The 17,027-nt window shown below is 41.2% G+C and overlaps 1 protein-coding gene across 6 annotated transcripts in view; it reads left to right on the top strand.

Annotated features, from left to right (window-relative positions):
* LOC134220109 (protein abrupt) overlaps positions 1–17,027 on the top strand; it is a 70,864-nt gene that overhangs the window by 38,366 nt on the left and 15,471 nt on the right. The gene's annotated exons all lie outside the window — the stretch shown is intronic.

The following is a 17,027-nucleotide window of genomic DNA, read 5'->3' as shown; positions in this document are numbered from 1 at the left end:
CTGACATGTCACTTAAGCTATTCTGACTCCACCATACAAAAGAAAATTAGAACAATGCAGGAAAAAGAAACAAAATCCATCGGACTCGGCTCTTGCACAGTTGATAGACGATTTAGAAAAGCTTTGATGACGCCTGCTTGGAAGATTTTTGTCTTCTGTACAACGCCGCCTCATGATACCTAATGTACATATACAATCTTTATCTTCATGTACTCAAAACATATATTAAACATCTGACCGCATATATTTTCTATTAAACGCATTGGTTCACAATTCTGTTTTCCAAAGAAAACCACGGAAGTTATTCGAAATGCGTTTTTGCTGCATGCGTTTTGACTTTCTCGTATACTTCTTCTCATTGGCTTTACATCCCCACTAGGACATTGCTGCCTCGTAGCTTCTCTAAACACTTCCATAGTTATCAACTGCGTGGTTTCTAGGCCAAGTTATCATTGTTGCACTCGTATATCACTAGGCTAACATGATGATACTTTTATCCTCAGGGAAGCCTAAAAAATTTCCTAGACCGAACCGGGAATCGAACCCAGCCTCCTTCAGCATAGTCTTGCTTTGTAGCCGTGCATCTTACCACATGGCTAAGGAAGATCAGAGTATAGGAATCCTCCAGCCGTGACTGGCCCTACCCACTCAACCCACCTTGGGCTCCAACCATAATTCCCCACCGGGACTGCCTTCCAGTATTAATTCTAGGGAATAGATAATAGGGCAGTAATTAATGTACTTTATACACCAGGAAACGTTTTACGGCGCTTCTATCCGATGTTCTGATATTCCGCGCATTAGGACAACGCCTCGTGCCATTCAGAGCCACTCCTGTTTGAACTACGTGGTCGCAACCTCTCAGATAGTCCCCGGCGGCGAATGTATCCCACTCGGACAGGGAGTCCCCCGGCTGCGAAAACTCCCCGATACCGATGACCCGCATCCGTGGAAGACTATTTATTACGTTACCAACGCTAATAATTCATTTGTTCAGCAATTCTTAGCACTTTATCACTTCAACGGATAACCAGGCGAGGGCCGAAGTCGATCCAGAGATTCCGAATGGACCATTTGCGATCCAGAACAGGTCTCTTAACGTGCCACGATCTACTCGGCCTAGTCCCCAGCGATGGATCCTCAACAAACAATTTTAACCGAAAAAGCTATTTTTTTAGCCCGTCTCCAATGTTTGTTGGATCTGGCCAACACCGATGAAAAGTTTCCCTGAAATTGACCTCCTGCGTCCTCGAGCCGTCTCTCGCTGCCATCATTTCCTCCGAAAACTGACCCCCCCTTCGCACCAGTTATCAACAGAAATCCGTCAATAACGACTTATTTGGGCAGCTCCAATGATAACACTTCGTTGTACATCGCATTCGATCGTTCCGGATTGCGTTCAGCGTCGATATACGCTTTCGAACTACATATTAGATATTCCACGCTCGCCTTCTGTATATTTGGTTAGTCTGTTGAAAATAAGCCTTTCCAAGAGTTTTTCGAGGGTGTCTAACAGACAGATGTGCCTGTACGGTGGTGGATTCCCGGTTTTGACAACAGTAACAGCTTCTGTAATTTCATTTGGTCTGGGGAGTAACCTTCTTTAGGCATTTTTGCATTACCGTGTCAAACATGTCCGGGAACGCCAGTAGAACAGACATCAATACCATATTGGGAATTCCATCCGGACCAGGAGCTTTTCTCACCATCAACCCTTTCGCACAAGTACAAGCTCTTCATTGGAGATCTGAGTGCCAACAATGTCGTCTTCATCATCGTATGGAGTCGATGGCTACATAAACATTGCCCCACGGATTGGCATCAGCTTCACGGCACAACTCCTTGTAGCAGTTTAACTTGCTCAACTTGATCTCGCGGCAGAACTGGCGTCAACAAATGTCACCTTATGTTACTCGCTCATCTGCAACGCGTCTTCTGGCCCTCTGACATACAGCTCGAAGATCTCTAAGTGACTCGTTCCTCCAGTAAGCCCGACGGCGACTATTGCGTGGTTTCAATATTCTGGGTCATGGTTTCCCAAACTGTGGGTCCCGACCCCCAGGGGGGTCGCGAGCGGATTGTTGGTGGGTCGCGCAGAACAAATATTAATTGCAGCTCGAATGCCGAACTTTTTGATCATTTTTTCAGGAACATTATTTCAAGTTCAAACCGCATTTTATTTTAAATATCCATCACCACGCTATTTTATTTAAACATTTATGCCTAAAAGCTGTCCCCTTAATGAAGTAAAATAAAAACGCTAACATTTTGACAAACAATACCATGTTCGTCATTTTTTTGCATTTGTACATGTAAGGTAACGTGAATATTTTTTATGTGGAAGAAGCCGAAACAGATGACATTCTGATTCAATTAATGCTTAATACTACTTGGTAAAATGCATTTTTTCATAGGTGGGTCGCGAGACATATAGAATTTTGCTAGGTGGGTCGCATACCCAAAGGTTTGGGAAGCTCTGTTCTAGGTAATGACATGTCACATGCCCTCGCTACAGGTTTCGTTAACTGATCTGCTTTCAGGTTTGGATTACCTCTCGCCGCACGAAGTAACTCGCCTAGGAGGTTATTGTCAAAGTGCTTCGTTTTCCACATCCTGTCGCAATCTCTCAACGTCAATATCGCCGCCGTATGCCTCCGCACGATTTCCTTAAACGAATCGACATTAGCGCGTCTTCCAGGTTACACTACGCATTCAGTGTATCTTTCAGGTCATCGACTGTGATGATCTTGTCTGAATCTCAACGTTTAACTACATACCCGACGAGCTTCTCATTTTTTAAGAGGTTGCCTGTTAGAGTGCCGAGGTAGGACCAACGATTCCCGGTTCATCAACGCTTCGACGACCCAAGGCCAAACACTGATAAAGCAAACTGCTTCCGAAAAAATGGTTCTGTACGCACTCGTGACTCGGATGGCCATTAGACGAAACACGATGTTCAACTTTCGGCGGTTACGTAGTATCGAGTATGATACTGCCGTCAGAAGACGCCTACTACTGCCTTTCGGAACACCGACGTTTGGCATGATCCTTGCTAGCGCACTGGTCATTTCAGCCGCCTTTTCGTAGGAATAGTCGACATGGAATAGTCGATCATCGATCATCACACATAAGTGTCTCAAAGTCCGTACATACAGTATGTTTTGCCCTCATACAATATTCTGCATCCGCTGGATCATTCAGCAGTTGCTGTTAAACATCACTTCTGTTTTGTGATGAGCAAGGTGCAGTTTGACTCCATTCATCTACTTTTCAACTGCGTCGGTCATCTCCGCCACCAACATTTCTACTTCTTCCAGCGAGTCTTCGGTTATCGTTAGGACGAACCGTGAATCCGAAGATTGGCACGCCTTTGGGCAACTACAGCGTTAGCACCCTGTTGTACATAACGTTCGGCAGCATTGGGCCGAGTATGGAGTTTTGCGGAACGCCTACCGTAACCCTAATCGACTTCTACCCAGAATTCTTTTCGCAAACCAGAACTCGCTACGCAGAACCGATAGCTGCAGCCTCAACGACTGACCTGATTACGCGAAGGTTGGCTAGAGAATCGTTCCACAAGTGATTTGATCTAGCTTCCTCGGCATCGGTGCATCGCAAGTTTCCGTCAGTTCATCTGCTTCGAGATTTGTGCGGCGCATGTCTACTCGAAGTGCTTCGATAGAGAGTCAAAGTCTTGTCAAAATTCTTCGTCTTTCATTTTAGTCCGCTAGTCCTTATGTCTCATAGTGCCATCGGCATGTTATTATTATAATAAAGTTAGGACTCAAAAGCTAAACACGGATAATTTCGCGCCTTGTGGCCAAACACCATATTTTATTCCTTCTTCTTTATTAAAGTGTTTTTTTTAATCTACAGATTAATTTCAACACCGAAACACAAACACCATACATTCAAATTACACAGCTCAACAAGATTTTGTCCCTAACACCAAATAATGTGTTCCTAGTAGATTTTTGCTCGCTGAATCCGAATCTGACTTCAGATTTTCTCTAACACGTCGAGATTTTGAGATATACCTCAATAAATTTCGTAAAATCAATGATTTTGAGCATTTTAGAAAAGCCATCGTTAACCCTATAGAAAGAATTACTAGTCAATCAAGGTCCAAAATGGATCACACACATCTAATCTTTCGAAATGTGGTGAATTTTTAATAATTTAAACATAATGAGAGTGATTTTTCTACAATTTCAGTTAGTGAAAGTTATATAAAAATATGTTTTATGCAAGCCTATTTCGAAAACTTGTGTACAAGCCTGGTAATTGTCTGTTAACGGTTTTGAGTGGAAAGTAAAAAGAATTCAATATAATATTTTGTCCAAGCAAAAAAATAATATGTTTTTATTGAAGTAAGTTCTATTGAATGTAAATATGATGTTGTATTTCCTCTGGCGCGATAAATTTTCAATAATTGCTCAAGTGATATGGTGTATTTACTGTCATTGAAGCTCCTTTATTATACAACCGTCTAAGACTAATTAAGTACTCTCCATTTTATTCCACCAGTTAATTTTCGTTATCTTTGCAGATACGTATTTCGACCACAACTGTGTGCAAAGTATATTTTATTGAAAAGTCGAACGAAACATATATTTACAAACTGACTAGTATCTCTATACTCCATTCAACATTTTCATATCCCAGTTCCTCATGGCCGTGTTGAATTTTTGGTGGCTTCGAACTGGTGCTGATGGCGTTTGCATGCAAGTTTTAAAATGGACTTGCATGGAATGTTTTTAAATTAAATTCACTGAACCTAAATTCAAGGAAAACCGAATAGAAAACTATTGTAACGTGCAAAGCTGAAGGAAATTCATTAGATCAGATGTGCTTATACCGTTTCGGGAATTGATTGACCTTAAATTATGTTTATATGCTTCATGAAGGTCCTTCGAAAAATGCTAATTTCTTCAAATTAGCGGTATTAATTTAACTATATCTCACGTGTTAGAGCATATCTGAGGACAGATTCGGATTCAGCGAGCCAAAATCTACTGAAGACACATCAATTGGTTCTGAGGACCAGCAAAAAGTTAAATTTTGTTCCCCTGTGTTATTGCCCCATCGCTAGGGTGACTCTAGGGGCGAACTTCAATTCTCAGGAAGGTCGAGCTCTTGAATGTGGGATCCTTCTTGAACTCGAACAGTAACTCCTTCTTCTGGGTACCTTTTCACCCAAGTCATAGAAACCCCTCTCACCTACGTCGTCTTATCGTTCACTTTGACTATGAAGGCGTCCTCATTGACCCTTTCCCGAGGAGACCGACGCGACGTTTTTCTTTCTTCTTCTGCTCCTTTTTCTTTCCATGTTCTTTTTTCTGCTTCTTCCTCCTCTTCTGCTGTCCTTTTCACAATGTGTCAATCACCGTTCAGTACGTTAATTCCATTCAGTACGTTCAGGGTTGTGCTGAATCATTCTCATACGATAATGATCGGAACAACCATTTCTCAGGTGTGAAAAGTAGGCGAGTTATCTCGGCGATAAATTGAAATTTTATTTGATGACACGAATCCAGACTACTACTCCAATGCCATTTGTGCTGAGTGACAGCCCAAGAGTTGATCAAAAGCTTCACCCAACACTTGGATATTGGAATAGCTGGCTCAGGACCAATAAAGTCATGCGATGCTCCATTACGAGTTAACTCATCAGCCAATTCGTTTCCAGCTATGGAAGAATGGCCAAGTACCCATATAAAGTGTAAAGTATTAACTGAATTCAATTCCTCAATTTGAGTTCGACATGCGATTACTAACTTCGACCTTGAGTTGGCCGAGGTGAGAGCTCTAATAGCTGCTTGGCTATCTGAACAGAAGTATATTACTTTGCCCATAATGCGTTGCTGCAGTGCAGATTGCACTCCACACATGATGGCAAATATTTCCGCTTGAAAGACAGTACAGTGTGTACCCAGTGAGTGTGACTGTTCCAATCTCAATTCACGCGAATAGACGCCTGCACCTGCTCTACCTTCGAGGAGGGAGCCGTCAGTGTAACAAACAATGCTGTCCGACATACTTACTTGATACTTGATGGGCTACACTGCCGCTAACCGCAAATCGATCACATCTGGAAAAACGTACAAATGAGAAAACTGCTTGCAAAGTTTTTGTAATTTTTCTCGTCAAAAATTGTGTATAAGTAATTTTGATCAGCTCTAAACGCCACACACCAAAGATTGTTTGAATATTTAATGGATCATAGTGGGTACAAAGTGAAAAACTCACTTGCCGTGTTGGAAATCGAAATGTGACTGACCTGCGATTACTTTTCATCTCAATGAGAAAAGTAACCGCAAGTCAGTCACATTTCGTCGAGCAAAATTTAAATTTGTAAAAAACAAAAATAATGCTCTAATAACAAACATGGTGAAGCATGCAATCTAAACATTTTGAAACTCTTGGATGCTTTGAAAGCCCACATCACAGATTTTCGTGATATCGTGATGGTAGTCCGTTATAGGCATAATATAATGTCGGTAATGTAGTATCGATATCAAGACTTAACAAGTATGAAACAACCTTTAAAAACTTTTCCACAAAGTTTTACTACTAACAAATTTATTCAAACTAATTATTTCAAAATTAAATTAAAATTAAACTGATAATCGTGAAGGTATCCTGAATTTTAAAAAAGTATTCTTTTCCAAAAAGTCTCCTGACAGTCCGGAAGGATTTTTAATCCAAGAAGTTTTCTAAGTATTTTTAATCCAAGGCTCAGGAATCAAGAATGTTTAGGATTTCCAAGTAATTAAATGTTTTGATGGTTTTCCTTAAGGTTACTAAACATTTACAGGAAGTACGCAATGGTTTCTTTTAAAAAAAAATCGTAATTCTATATGACTTTCTGTAAAAAAAAAGATTGTTGAAATCTGCTAATATGATTAATTACAAGTTTAGTTATAAATTCTACCAAGTTTAGATAAATTGTTGGAAGGCCATTGTAAAACCATAACCATCCCTAATTCCACATATCTTGTTCGAAATAAGAACCGGAACTTTAGAAAATTCATGAACGGTCATAAGATTTTTAAAGAATTCTTAGCGATCCATATACATTTCTGAAAGGTAATGATCATTTCTTGAAATTAGTGGCTATGAATTTCATAGCTTGCAGGATGTATCTCATGCTTCTTAAGAATCCCGCTACGTCATTTCTGCTTTGTCCCAAGGCCCACCCATGTTTTAGCATGTGGACGTATCTGTAAGCATGACTATCATTGATTTTTGCACTCATTGAGAACCCTGCTGAGAATACAAATAGTAGCAATTTTATTGTAAATGATTCTATTAGCAGATGAGTCTGTTGATAAAATCATTCTCAGATTTCAAAAATGCGCAACCTCGCTTGTGATTTTGAAGGATAGCATCGCGACTCATATGAATAACATTCGGAAATAGGTTGATTACGCCTTATTCTCATCATTTAATTTTATTGATTAAATGGTAAAAAACAAGGCGTAAATGTATCAAAGCCCTGAAGTAAATCAGTTTAAAATCCAACTCATTCTCTGAGTGAGAAATTAGAATGATTTCTCAATAGTAAGTTCGTTGTTTATTAAGTAAAATGGGAAGTAAACATCACCTTAAAAAGTCTTCATTATCATAAACTAAAACATATTCCAAAGAACTTTTGCTACACTGACCCAACATATATGGGTCACTTTGTAACAATAATTAGTCACTCAAATTTGCATGTTGATTAAATGGAAATGACTCATATTAGTGTGTGACCCATGATTGTGGGGTCAGTGTATATGTAGCGTGCAAGTTTCAACACGTTATATTGGAATTTACTGATGCAACGTATATTCCTCTATGCATCAATCTTAAATTCAACCTAACTTCCAACCACAACATAAACTAAAATTACAAATGTTTACACAGTTTTCTTCCGTATTTTTCTTTCGAAATGATTTGTTTTTGTCTTTGAGAGGTGTTCTGAGCACATGTATTGAACATGTATTGAACAAATATGAATTGTATGCCATTCTACGAAGTGACTCGATGTGACTGACTTGCGATTACTTTTCCATATGGGACAATTTGACTTGGTATTTTTTTCCATTTTTCTAGAACAAACTTTTCGAATAGAACAGCCTAACGCAAAGCTTCCCAACCTTTGGGTATGCGACCCACCTACAAAAATTCTATATGTCTCGCAACCCACCTATGAAAAAATGCATTTTACCAAGTAGTATTAAGCATTAATTGAATCAGAATGTCATCTGTTTCGGCTTCTTCCACATAAAAAATATTCACGTTACCTTACATGTACAAATGCAAAAAATGACGAACATGGTATTGTTTGTCGTTTTTATTTTACTTCATTAAGGGGACAGCTTTTAGGCATAAACGTTTAAATAAAATAGCGCGGTGATGGATATTTAAAATAAAATGCGGTTTGAACTTGAAATAATGTTCCTGAAAAAAAAAAATGAATTAATATTTGTTCTGCGCGACCCACCAACAATCCGCTCGCGACTCCCCTGGGGGTCGGAACCCACAGTTTGGGACTAACGCATAGTACATGTGAAAATAAAGTGAAATATGATAAATACTCAAAATTGCCAAAAGTTCAGATGTGCTTGACTTGCGGTTAGCGGCAGTACAGCTCTTCGATGAACCTACGCCGAATGGAGTATCCTTCTCCACTGGACTCGATCTTGGGCCAATCGCTTCCAGTCGCCCTGAACATTGAGCGCCCTCAGGTCCTCTTCAACTGCAAAAAAACCATTGACGTTTTTCCGGCATACGAACAACGTGGTCAGCCCACCGTAGTCTGCCGTGTTGTATAAGCTTAACAATATCCAGCCCATTATACACCTGGTACAATTCGTGATTCATGCGACGCCGCCAGATAACGTTCTATTGTTTACTGCCGAGTATTGTCTGCAGCACCTTACGCTCATTTTTTGAACCATGGACGCTTCGACACCTGCGGGCGAATTGAATACAGCCATCTACCATGAGAAAAACTCGCGAAAAAATACGCTTCTCTGACAACAAATTGTACAAAAACTGACAACAAATTAATAAATAATTTAAAATTGGTGAAAGTCCACACGAGTGGAGTTTGTCGGCTAAGACATCGACGCAAACTTAATCAAAAGCCCCCTTAATGTCCAAAAAAACGAAGCCCATTTACTCTTTTTTAGATAAAGTAATCTGAATTTCTGAAGAAAGCAACGCAAGACAGTCGTTCGTTCCCTTGCCCCTGCGGAAACCAAATTGTGTATCTGACAAAAAACTATTCGATTCAACCCATTTGTCTAGCCGGAAGAGAATCATCTTCTCCAACAACTTGGGCAATACGAATTATAATCCGACGAAGGTTTTCCGGGCTTCTGGGTGGCTTTCACCCTCACTTGCCTCCAATCATCCGGAACAATGTTGCACTCCAGTACCTGGTTGAACAGGCTCAATAAGCGCCTCTTCGCGACGTCTGGGAGGTTGTTAGGCAAATTGAACCTGATTCTATCCATCCCTGGAGCGGAATTGTTACATGAAAAGAGAGCAAGCGAGAATTCAATCATCGAAAAGGGGCCATCCATGTCATCCCTGTCAGCAAAAGCATCACGTAGCTCTTGTTTCACCGGCACCGAATCCGGAAAAACTTCTTTGCGAAGTCAGGTATCCACCGCGACGAGCTTTCACGATCTTCATTTACGGACGACGCGTTGCGCATTCTTCTCCCGATGGTCCACAGAGTTTTCATTGAAGTCTCGCGCGATAAACCTTCAACAAAAGAGCGCCAATATCCACGTTTTTTCACTTTGACCAGTTTCTTAAACTGGATCTCGAGCGCGATGTACCGTTTGTGAAAAACGATCGAACCGTGTTTCCGAAATTCTTTGAACGCGGCGGATTTCTCGCGATAAAGTTGTGTACACTCGACATCCCACCATAGACTGTGCGGTTTCCTACGAACCGAAGCTCCTGGCACGGCTTTGTGCCTGAAGAGCACTGTCAAGGATCAACTGGGATAGAAACTCGTACTCTTCTCGCGGGGGAAGTGCTTCTATCGACATTACGCCATCAATGATGGCCTTCGCATATGTGCCCTAATCGATGTGCTTTGAGAAGTCATATGAGAGGTCGATAGACACAAATTGATTACGTCCATTGGAAATCGAGACTTCGATCGGCAAATGATCACTACCATGCGGATCTTGGACCACCTTCCAAGTACAGTCCAACGATAATGAGCTCGAACAAATGGAAAGATCTAGACGGCTATCTCTTGCTGGAGGAGCTTCTCGTGTAACTTCTCCTGTATTCAAAATTGACATATTAAAGTCGTCGCAGAGGTCGTATATCATTGTTGAACGGTTGTCGTCGTACAGTTCCTCCCAGCCTGTTCCGTGGGAGTTAAAATCTCCCAAGAGCAACCGTGGCTCGGGCATAACCGAGCAGATGTGCGAGAGATCTCTACGAGATATCACAATGTTTGGAGGAAGATATATCGAGGCGATACTGAGGTCTTTTCCTCGAATAGTCACCTACATGCGACAGCTTCGGTGCCAGACATTGGCGCAAGATCGACTCTATAGAATGAGTGCTGTTTTTTTTATCCCTAAAAGCACCCCTCCATATCGATTTGCCCGATCGTGGCGGATTATGTTGAAATTAGGAAAATGAAGGCTCACATCTGGTGTTAGCCAAGTTTCACATAAAGTAAAAGCATCGCATTGTAATTTGTTAACTAAAAATTTTAAAATATCTAATTTTGGAACAATACTTCGACAGTTCCACTATAGAATTGAAATCGTGCTACCCTTATTGACTAAGTTAGCCATCGAAGGATACAAATGACTCGAGGAGGGGCATTTTCGAAGCCAGCTGCTTCAGAAGAGGAGTCAGAATAGGAAGAACCCAAGTAGCACTCGCAACATCTTCCAAAAAGCATCTTGTTTCTATTCAGTTTCATTAAAGGCATTGAAAAAACATCAAAGCACGAAAAAGTTGCATCAAGATGTCAAAAACGTTCGAACTGTGATCAATGTTTCATTAAAATTGCAATGCAGTACGTGTTTGACATTTGGAAACAAACAACCAAAGAATACTGCACTTCATGTTGCAAACACGAAACAAAATCATGAAGTTGCATATTTTTTACCATGCAACTTCAATGCGTCTTTCAAAATTTAATTGTTTGTTTAAATTAAGTTGCAGATAAGTTGAGTGCATCTTCATGTTTAATTAAGCATCGTTCAACGTTTTGACAACTCAAATTTTTTTCCAGTGATGGTGCAATCAAGTAACAGAAAACCCGACTACAAAACTTCATAATCGTATGGTTTTTATGGTGAGTCAACATGCAGTCCCTTCGAAGTGTTGTATGGTGCTGTGGTAGAGTGAAGGACTGTCAATCACAAGATCCATAAATCGAATCCAGTTTTATATTTTTATTTTATTTTTTTTCCGCTGTGGTGTTTTGCAACATTATTGCAATTTTACTGCAATCGAAGGATGTTTCCGTAGGCTCCACCTCTTGCGCTTTTTAGATTGCAAAAGAGTTATATTTGATGGCACATACGCAAAGATTGTTTCTTTCCGAATAGTTGCAAAACAGTGAAATGTTCAGTAGTGAAACAAGTTGTGCTGCTTGGGAACAGTTTTGACCATGTTCTTCACGGGGTCGGAAGCTTCAAAGAAGTTGAGGATGAGCTCCACGATGCCAGAAAGTGTGAACATTGGAGCCCTCGGGAGTTCTTCTGCTCGCTCTCTATGCTCTCTTTCCGACTGAGAAATCGCAAAAATTGGGGCATCTGGGATTTTAGATGTTCCCGGAAGTGGTGGAAACTCTCGATCATTCCGATCACGTTTTTGAGTATTTCCACCCGCTTTGAATTTGACCATGTTGGATTGGAGCTCACTTTGAGGCTGTTTTCTAGGCTTTTTCGAGTGTCGCTGGCTCTGTTTTATTCTCTTCCTCGTTGAGCCATTGAAAACAAAGGGAACCCCATTTTCAACCTCGGAGTCAGAGCTACCTAGATCGATCGCAATCCAATATCACAACAGGAGGCAAAGAAACGTTCTTGAAACGACCGAAACCTTGTTTCAAATCGTCGCATGTCATACTTCCCTCCGTCACCACCCCCGCGATCTCACACACTACTGACGGTAAATACACCTTATATTCGAGAGTGAAAATCTCACAGGTGGCAATCTCGTTGGCCTGTTTGCGATCACTGACCGTGACATGGAGTTTACTGGACCAAACCATGTCAACGGTCGTGACAGACGAAAATCGCTTTTCCAGATCTTTGCTGATCTGGCTGATATTCAAACGTTTGCCTTTGGGTCGAAAGAAAACAACATACGGCCCACTAGAGTCGTGAGGGTAGACCTTGGGACGGGGGCTCGTAGAGGAAATTTTAGCGTTGCTGGTGTCCATTTCATTTTGGTTTGGAACACCCGAATGCAACGAAACATCTGACATGGAATACGAAGTACCCCCGCCAACTTCGCCTTCGCGCATTGCGGACACGAAATGTGCCGCTGCAGCGAGGCACAATCTATTTTAAAACTAAACAATTATCACAAGGCAGAAAAAAAAACACACACACACACAAATTAATGAGAGGGGAAGACGAGTTAAAGAAAAAGGAAAAAACTATTCCAATAAGATGGAGAAGAGAGGGGAACAACGAGAGGGAGCTCAAGTAAATACTTGCGTTCACACTGCTGTGTCGCCGGCTAACGGTTCTGGCAGCACACACTGACTGGATGGACAATCGCCGGGGCGGTGGTGCAGTCGAAGCGAACCACGCTGTTGTTGGTGTTATTGCCGCAGACAACACTGCAACTGGGTGGATGGATGGTGGCAGAACGGCAGCGTCTGTGTTGATGGAGACGCACGATGGATGATGACTGCCGGCGTGAGGCGATGATGCCTGCGACTGCGATGGACGCCGAAGAAGCTGCAAAACTTTGCGTTGTCTTGCAAAAGCAACGAAATGGCTACTTAACTGCTTCAGCTAACCACCACTTCCACTCAAGCACTATGCTTCAAAACACTTTCGGAAAAACCTCTACCTGTACTTCAGGAAAAAAAAACAAAAGAGAAGCAGACCGTACGCGGACTTACAACCGTCTTGCTCGGATGCTCGACGTGGAATGATGTGCTATATGTGTTGAGCAATTAGCGAGCATTGTTGATGATTTTCCTAAAAGTTTAAAAGCATGTGTATCAACCAAATGAGGATATTTGGAAGCGTCGATATGAATTTAACAGTCTGCGGTAATGTATTCGCGTGGTTCATAATTTTTTTGTTATTATTATAATAAAGTTAGGACTCAAAAGCTAAACACGGATAATTTCGCGCCTTGTGGCCAAACACCATTTTTTTCCTTCTTCTTTATTAAAGTGTTTTTTTATCTACAGATTAATTTCAACACCGAAAAACAAACACCATACATTCAAATTATTGCTCCTTCTGTTTGGTGACTCTAGGGGCGAACTTTAACTCTCAGTTCGTCTACCGTCGTGATCTTGTCCAAGACTCCTTCACTATTTATAAGAAATTGGAGGTCGAGCTTTTGATCGTGGGATCCTTCTTGAACTCTAACAGTAACTCCTTCTTCTGGGTACTTCTTCACCCAAGTCATAGAAATCCGGGTCCTCTCTCACCTACGTCGTCTTATCGCTCACTTTGACTATGAAGGCGTCCTCATTGATCCTTTCCCGAGGAGACCGACGCGACGTTTTTCTTTCTTCTTCTGCTCCTTTTTCTTTCCATGTTCTTTTTTCTGCTTCTTCCTCCTCTTCTGCTGTCCTTTTCACAATGTGTCAATCACCGTTCAGTACGTTAATTCCATTCAGTACGTTCAGGGTTGTGCTGAATCATTCTCATACGATAATGATCGGAACAACCATTTAATAGCTTCTCAGGTGTGAAAAGTAGGCGAGTTATCTCGGCGATAAATTTTCAAATTTTGGAATGATAATGATAATAAACTCAAAATTATTATTTAAATGTTAACCTTACCAAAAACCTTGTTAAAATACAAATGTTATGTCAATATTGAAATTCAATCTGATGTTTGAAATAGAGATGAGCCAGCTGTGGGCTAAAAATCTCTTTAATAAAGATACAAAATTCGATCTTGCATGTCTTCTTCTTCTTCTTCTTCTTCTTATTGGCATTACATCCCCACACTGGGACAGAGCCGCCTCGCAGCTTAGTGTTCATTAAGCACTTCCACAGTTATTAACTGCGAGGTTTCTAAGCCAGGTTACCATGTTTGCATTCGTATATCATGAGGCTAACACGATGATACTTTTATGCCCAGGGAAGTCGAGACAATTTCCAATCCGAAAATTGCCTAGACCGGCACCGGGAATCGAACCCAGCCACCCTCAGCATGGTCTTGCTTTGTAGCCGCGCGTCTTACCGCACGGCTAAGGAGGGCCCCTGAATCTTGCATGGGCCGCTGAATTTTCAGGACTTCGTACTCTTCGGACAAGTCCCTGCCTCGCTTTTCCGTATAATTAATTCGAGGGCTGTTTGGTGCCTGCTGTATGTCCCATAGTTTCTTTCAGCACCTTTTCTGCTGCTTCAGCTCCCAGCGCAATCTGCTCATGTTTAGCTACTTTAACGGCGGATTTGATGCTCGTCCCCAAAAGCTCGATCTTAGTGTAAACATTGTGGTTGCCCTTCAAGTAGTCATAAAACTCTTTGACTCACTTCCGCACCCCTATCAGGATAGACTTCCAAAGCTGCGGCATTTTGATCAGCGTCACGCCTTTTCAATAGCTAATAGTTTCTTTCTCCAAAGACAACATATTATATATATCATTAAAAAAACAGACTGAACAGCCAAATAAATCACTGAAAAGTACTTCCAAGCTTCCTTAAGGTGAAGGTGGGTTGAGTACCAAAACAAAGCTTTGAAAGTATTGGTACAATAAAAACTGTCATATACTGTAGTAGTATTGGTGTCGTATTTATAAAATAACAAAGAATATTAGTAGGGTGGTTCAAAAAACGTCCCAGCTCCACCACGCTCACTTGATTCCGTCCCATGCTCCAAAAACCGATTTGAACAAAAACTGGTTGAGCGCAAGCCGGTTCAAGTTTGTATGAAAACTAGTATGGGAAACTAAACCTTTTATTACACTGGCTACGGCGCCTCCCCTCCAAACGCTGGCGAAAAGAGAACCCACATAGCTGAAAGCAACATTCCAGAGACTTCACTGAACGAAAACCGCACTGCAGGAAAGATCTATTGATTACGTAACGCAAATATAGCATTTTATACCCCACTCACCCTTATGTCACACTTTTTGTATGAAGCATCTGCCCCTGGTGCGATTGTAAAGACTAGACTAGACTAGAAGTATCTGCCCCTGGTGCGATAGATATCACAGACAAATTCTGGGTATTTTGTTGAATTGCACGTTTCACTGATGCCTTCTGAGAAGCCTAATGATCATGCTAAAGATTCGCAACCTCGCTTAAAATCGACTCCCAACTATTGGAACGACCATTCAATATGGATTGTCTATGGAGTTGAAGCTCTTGAATATTTCATCCAGTCATATGGTCTCCCCCTCGCTAGCGCCCAATGACGGAGTGCCAGAATCAGAATAATGTAAAATTCAACCTCGCCATATCAACTGTCATACAAACCTGAAACGACTTGTGCACGGTAAGCCTCTATTCAAACCAGCCCAAACCATTGGATGACACTCAAATTATAAATCATAAACGACTGAGCGTGGCGGAGCAAAATTATTTTTTGAACCACCCTACTTATTAGTTTGCTGCTGCCGGTGCCGGTGCACCACGGTGTTTACATTCGCTCCGCGATCAGTTTTTAATTGTTTTTTCGGGCAAAAATAGCAGTTTATATTTAGTTTTTGGTATAAACAAGTAACAGATTTCGAAAAGTGATGTTTAATTTGCATTCCATCAACATTTCGGGCTGCTCATGTGCGGAGAAGTGAGTGAAAACTTGATTGTTTCCGTGCCCTTTGAGAAGAAGTGAAGTGCAGTGATATACCCACCAAATCGCGAACGGCTATTAAATTGGCACGAAACTGCTGATTTATGATAATATTCGAGCCGAAATACATAGGACTCTTTGGATAAACATGTTCATTATCACGGGAAGTGAATAAATATGCTGTGAACAGGTTAGTAATTTCAATATTAGACTTTTGTTCGATGCTGTTCAATGCATCCGAATGTTGGTGGGAGAGGAGTGCGGGAGGTGTGGGGTTGACCCGTGGAAGGTCCGGTGCCATATTGACTGCCATCGTGGTACTCTACCAACTATGTCCTTAAAATCCTTTCTTGGAATTTCTTTTCAGAAATACTTTGAAGTTTTTTCCGCAATTTCCGCGGTAACTGCTTCGGAGTTTCCATGAGAAATCCATCAGAAATTGTACAAAATTTCTTCGTGGAATTCTTTGGAATTCCCACGAAAAGTATTTGAGAGTTTTCGCGAAAAATTGTTGAACATGTGGATTACTACAACAAATTATATAGACTTCAGCGAGAAGTTCCAAGGTAAATGCTTCGGAAGTTCCACAGGAAAATCTCACGAAATCTCATAAGGAACTCTTTAGAATTTGCACTGGATTTTAATTTAGAAGGTATTTCTTTGAAGTTCAACAGGAAATTATTTCTATTACCTAGAAGAACTTCCTCGGAAATTCCACAGTAAATTGTCAAAAAAGAGAAAGGGCCGTTTGGCCGAAGGCGTTTCCGCCGTATGGGCGAACAACATGTTAAGCCAAAAGTCATACAGCTGAAGTACTCTTCGCCGAACTGAACGTTTGGCTGAAATGGTTATTAGGTCGTAAACGGTTTGGCCGAAAGCAACATACGGCCAAATTGGTAATTTACTAGTTGGTCAAACGGGTCATATGGCCGAAAATGTTATTTGCTGAAGGGATAGTATGACCAAGAATGGCGACTTCTTTATGCCAAACAGCCATTTCGGCCAAACGACTTTTTCGAACAAAGGACCATTTGCCAAAAAATATTCGACAA

This window comes from Armigeres subalbatus, chromosome 3, assembly GCF_024139115.2.
Source record: "Armigeres subalbatus isolate Guangzhou_Male chromosome 3, GZ_Asu_2, whole genome shotgun sequence".
NCBI lineage: Eukaryota > Metazoa > Arthropoda > Insecta > Diptera > Culicidae > Armigeres > Armigeres subalbatus.
The sequence above is the reverse complement of the archived record's forward strand: the minus strand, read 5'-3'. Positions and strand labels throughout refer to the sequence as shown.